At 55.7% G+C, this 4,993-nt stretch overlaps 1 long non-coding RNA gene across 1 annotated transcript; it reads right to left on the reverse strand.

Moving 5' to 3' along the window:
* Positions 1 to 1,344: 1,344 nt before the first annotated feature.
* On the reverse strand, positions 1,345 to 3,239 carry LOC128780324 (uncharacterized). The gene is made up of 3 exons (XR_008426250.2): positions 3,025 to 3,239; positions 2,594 to 2,689; positions 1,345 to 2,490 (listed from the first exon to the last, which is right to left on the reverse strand). It is a non-coding gene; the product is annotated as an uncharacterized lncRNA (long non-coding RNA).
* Between the last annotated feature and the right edge of the window lie 1,754 nt (positions 3,240 to 4,993).

Consider the following 4,993-nt stretch of genomic DNA (forward strand, 5'->3'; position numbering starts at 1 on the left):
TGCCCACAGCTGCGAGCGCCCGTTCTGCTCTTGTCACAGGGGGCTCCGGGCTGAGCGCCATGTCCCTTCATCCTCGTGACGACGGACGGTGTGTTCCCATTCCACAGGTGAGCAAACAGAGGCTTCAGGGCACTCTGGGGCCGCAGGCCAAAACTAAACAGAGCTGGGAGCCAACCGGCCTGCGTCTCCCGACTGCCCGCCTGTGCCACACGCCCTCCCCCATGGCCGCCAGGCGCTGGGGCTGCTGCTGGGCTGCCGGGAAAATGGAACCCGAGGAACCCGGGGACCTTTGTGGGGACCTGTCTTACAGGTGTCAGCTGCTGTGGGGAATGAAAAATGACCAGGACCCAAGGAGACAGCTCACGCTGTAGAGAAAGGAGCAACAGGTCGCCCTCTTTGAGGCCGTGGTATGAAACATTAGGGAAACTCCCCACACCGTCCACCCTGGTGCTGGGGACACAGCAAGCTCTCAGTGAGCGAGTCCTCACAATAATGTATTTATTCTGCACCTACTCGTGGCCAAAACTCCAAGATAAAATCCTCTTTGGCACCAAAGAAGTGAAATCTGGGGAAACCAGATCCACAAGAGCAAGGTGTTGGAGCCGCCCCTCTGGGAGGGAAAGATCCCAGGGAGGTGGGGCCAGTGAGGAGGACAGGGTGAGGAGGGGAAGGACTGCAAACTGTTTCCTGGTCACCTGAGTCCGTAGCCGACCACAAGAGGGAACCTTCCCCACAGCCACCCCACGAGTCAGTGCCAAGCACAAGCAAGGAAGTCCCTGAGACGCTGGTGCCGCCTGCTGGTCACAGAGCCGCCTCTCTGGGATGGCTGCAGCTGGGTTCCTCGGGCAGGTGCTTTGCTTCCACACCTGGGGGCTCAGCAGCAGGGTGACCAGACTTGGTACCTGTGACACGCAAGGCAATTGCAGACGCCCACACATGCGTAAACCTGCACTACCCCATGTGATCACCAGGGGGACACAGAGATCCCTTTTTCAGCACAGAGAGTGGCTGACAGAGAATGAATGGGTTTGGGGCTGCTCCAGGTTCTAACCCAGCGGGGCGCTGGCTGGTGGTCTGGGGGAGTTCTGTGACTGCCCTCTGCTCCCTTTCCTCTGGGGTGGAAGGCGGGCGAGGGATGGGGCCTTTGCATGGGTCTGGGTTTACCGGGGTGGGGGGAGCACCCTGATGATTTTCCAAAGCGGGGACAGTGCCCAGGGCCTCAGCCTCACTCCTGGTCTGTGCGACGGCCAGTGTGAAGTGTCCTCACGCAGGGTGTCGCTCTGCGTCCCCTTGACAGTGCCACCTGCCTGCAGTGTGAGCTACAGTCACTGTCCCCCAGGAAAGGGGGTGTCCCTGGGGCACCAAGCACCCGCAACAAGCCTGTCCTTGGCTACTGACTGGTGACGAGTCCTGATAAACCGGGCCTCTCCCAGGCATGATTTCCAACAACCTCAGGGGAGGACTCAGTTGAATGGCCCATCACTAGATCATTACAATTAATTTTGATGAAAGGAGACGAAAAGATTTCTGACATTATGCCAAAGGAATTCAAAGAAATGAGTGAGGTCGCAGTAACAAAACACCTTCTGGATCATCTTCTGAGTTACGTGCAGCCGGTTTCCCAGAACATGCACCTTTTTGAAACGAGATTTTTAGATGACGTCGATGCACAGGAAGTTGCACAGAGAACAGAGAGGCCCACGCGGCCGACTTGGTCCCCGCCGGGGATGGACGCTGCATCTGGGCATCACTCCGTGTCAGTTCACAGAGCTCCTCCCCTGGGTTGGTTTCCACGGCAACACAGTATTCCACTGTGTGGACGAGCTATCATTTATAAAAACAATTTCTTGCATACTAAGTTGTTTTTAATACTTTACAGTTATAAATTATGCTGCAGTGTTACCATGTGTATATTTGTGTACTGTTAGCCGTAACTCAGGACATCACCCAGAAGTGATATTTCTAAGGCAAAGGTTCAATGCTACAAGATTTTGTCAGCTGTCGCTCAGTCCCCCTCACCATCGGACACACTATTTTGTGTCCCCACCCGTCATGTGACATGAGTGCCCTTTCCTCATGGCCCGGCGAGGACTGGATGTGTGGGAGAGGCAAAACCATTCATGTCCCTGTGCCCTTTCCCTGGAAGACCTTGAGACAAATGGGGTACCTGCTTGCTGTCCTGGAAGAAGGGCTCAGCCTCTGTACCCCCAACCCCCACACCTGTGATCCAGAGATCCCCTCTGGGCCCCACCCCTGGCTGGCAGAGGGCCTGGGGGGTGGCCCCTGAGCATTGCCGAAGGGAGGAGGAAGGCCGAAGGGAGCCCGGTGACAGCCGACTCCGGTTACTGACAATGCCCACTGTGCAGAAGTGGAGGAGCAGCTGGCTGGAGCCCCCTGCTGAGTCAGGCCCCGCCATCTGCTGTCACTCCCGATGGACGGATGGCGGCCAGGCCCCTAGGTGGCACCCGTTTTCAGTGTGGGCCCCAAATCCTGAAAAACAGAAAAAACCTCCAACAAATCCAAAAGATTAACACGCCTCATTCTTCTATCAAATTACTTGTCCAGGTGAGGGGACATTGCAGGGAAAACTGACCTGCCACTTGTGCCAGAGGCGTAAGCTCTCCTCCCTGTTCGCTTTTGTGTCTCAGCCGTGGGAATGAGGTTGACATTTGGAAAAATAACTCCCCCCCTACGAGGGCAAAGTGCAACAGGCTTTTGAACTATATGAATACAGTTCCTTATATAAAAATAAAATAGAATTTAAGTAGCCCTGGCTGGTGTGGCTCAGTGGATTGAGCACCGGCCTGCAAAACAAAGGGTCACGGGCTCGATTCCCAGTCAGGGCACATGCCTGGGTTGTGGGCCAGGTCCCCAGTGCGGGGCATGAGAGAGGCAACCACACACTGATGTTTCTCTCCCTCTCTTTCTCCCTCCCTCCCCCTCTCTCTAAAGTAAATAATTAAAATTTAAAAAAAGTTTAAACAATAAGTAAACATTCTATTTCTTTCCCTATTGCCTTATTACCTAGTGGTTTGGTTTCTGTTTGTTGCATTAAAGCCAAAATGATGGAGCCCGATGGCGTTGCTTCTTTTTCATGCGACTTTGAATGAGAAGGTGTGTGAGCCCCTGGGTGCAGCGGGCAGCACGGGGACTCCCAGCGGTGTCCCTCAGACAGAACCCGGGCCTCTGTCAGGCAAAGCGGAGTTAGGGAGCTGGTAGGGCTTCGGTGCCTGATCAGCTGACCTTAAAGCACAGAGAAGATTCTGGGCGAGAGGGACAAGGGCGATTCACAGCAGGAGAGGGAGGCGGAGAGCCAGCCTCAGGGAAGCAGCAGCGTGAGAATGACTCAGCGCATTTCTGGCTTTGGATTCAGAGAGGAGGAAGTGGCAGGCAGCCTCTAAATCCTGGAAAAGGAATCAGACGGATTCAGCTCGAGAGACTCGGGAAAGGAATGTGGATCTGCAGACACCTTCGTTTCAACCCAGTGCGACCCCTCTGACTTCCCACCTCCGGAGATGCCGCGAGTAACTGTGCCTTGTCCTAGCGCTTGCTGGTCGGCTATGGCCTCAGCCAGGAGACAGCGAACACCTTGTCACCCCTCATCTTGTAGGGAAGACGCTGAGATCCGAGAGGGCCAGCGAGCATTCTGGGCAGACCGACCCCGGCCAGACCCCTGGGGAACGAGGACAAACGTCCTCTCACCCCAAACACTTTCTGTCACCGTCCAGTCTCCCTGCAACATCAAACAAAGAACTGGCTCCGTGAAAAATTCAGCTTATTAACATTTCTGGAATGTCTCTCATCTGAAAGACAAAAAAGAAACAATCAGGCCCTGGCTGGTGCAGCTCAGGGGACTGAGCGTCAACCTGAGAACCAAAGGGTTGCTGGTTCGATTCCCAGTCGGGGCAAGTGTCTGGGTTGCAGGCCAGGTCCTCACAGGGGGCGTGTGAGAGGCAACCACACATTAATGTTTCTCTCCCTCTCCTCCCTTCCCCTCTCTCTAAAAATAAATACATAAAATCTTTTTAAAAAACCCAAAAGAAACAATAAGGACATTCCAACCCAGTGTGCTGAGAACCACCACTTCACCCAGCAGGACGGGTCTGACCGTCTCCCTCTGCACGGCCAGACCGGACTTCGCACCCCACAGCTGCTCGAGTCTTCATTCCCCAGCGGATGAAGAGCTTCCGAGAAGGCCCCGCCCCGGGCCAGGGCCAGGTAGCCCCTGCGCCTGGGGCTGCTCTAAGTAGGAGTGACTTCCACTGCCAAGAGCAACAGAACGGTAGCATCCAGCGTTCACGTGGCTGTGAGCCCCGGCCTCTAAGGCTAACTCAGTGTTGTAAGGAAACTTAAGGGGGAGAAAGACCCCCGATCCAGTGGCACGGCAGAACATTACTGTGACTTCTAGCACAGAAAACCAAACCGCCGCCGAGGCCTTCGGAGCTAGCGTGTCGTTGGAACCGAGACTCAGGGGACGCGGGGATGGCATTGCGAGGTCTGCAAACGCGGAACCGCTGTGCTGCCCACCTGCAGCTGCCGTGATGTCGCTGTCGCCGCTCTGTGAGGAAAAGGGCACAGGGGGTCTGTCTTAGTTACTTCCATCGTGCCGGATACACACCCCGCAAGCACAGTGCAGGGGCTTTGCGGGCGGTGCGGCTGCAAGAATGCTGGCCTGGAGGCCAGACATCTGGGTTTCGCCATTTCTCAGCTGTGCAGGCCTCTCTGAGTCTCAGTCCCCCTTTCTAAAGGGGGACCCTGACCCTGCCTGCCTTCCCAGCAGGAGGGCACTGTGAGCCAAGGAGTGTGCGCGCGATTCACAGGCCTGACGCTCGGTGCCGGGACAGGCCTGTGTGCCAGGGAACCAGGAAGGACAGAGTGAGGCGACACTCGCATAGTGTGAAACTCCTGCCTCTCCGGCAAAGAGAAAGGACAGATCTATGACAAACAAGCGGTTTCTCGTTCAAGTTCATAACCAAGTCCGTCCCTTGCACTG

Source organism: Desmodus rotundus, chromosome 2 (genome assembly GCF_022682495.2).
Source record: "Desmodus rotundus isolate HL8 chromosome 2, HLdesRot8A.1, whole genome shotgun sequence".
Lineage (NCBI taxonomy): Eukaryota > Metazoa > Chordata > Mammalia > Chiroptera > Phyllostomidae > Desmodus > Desmodus rotundus.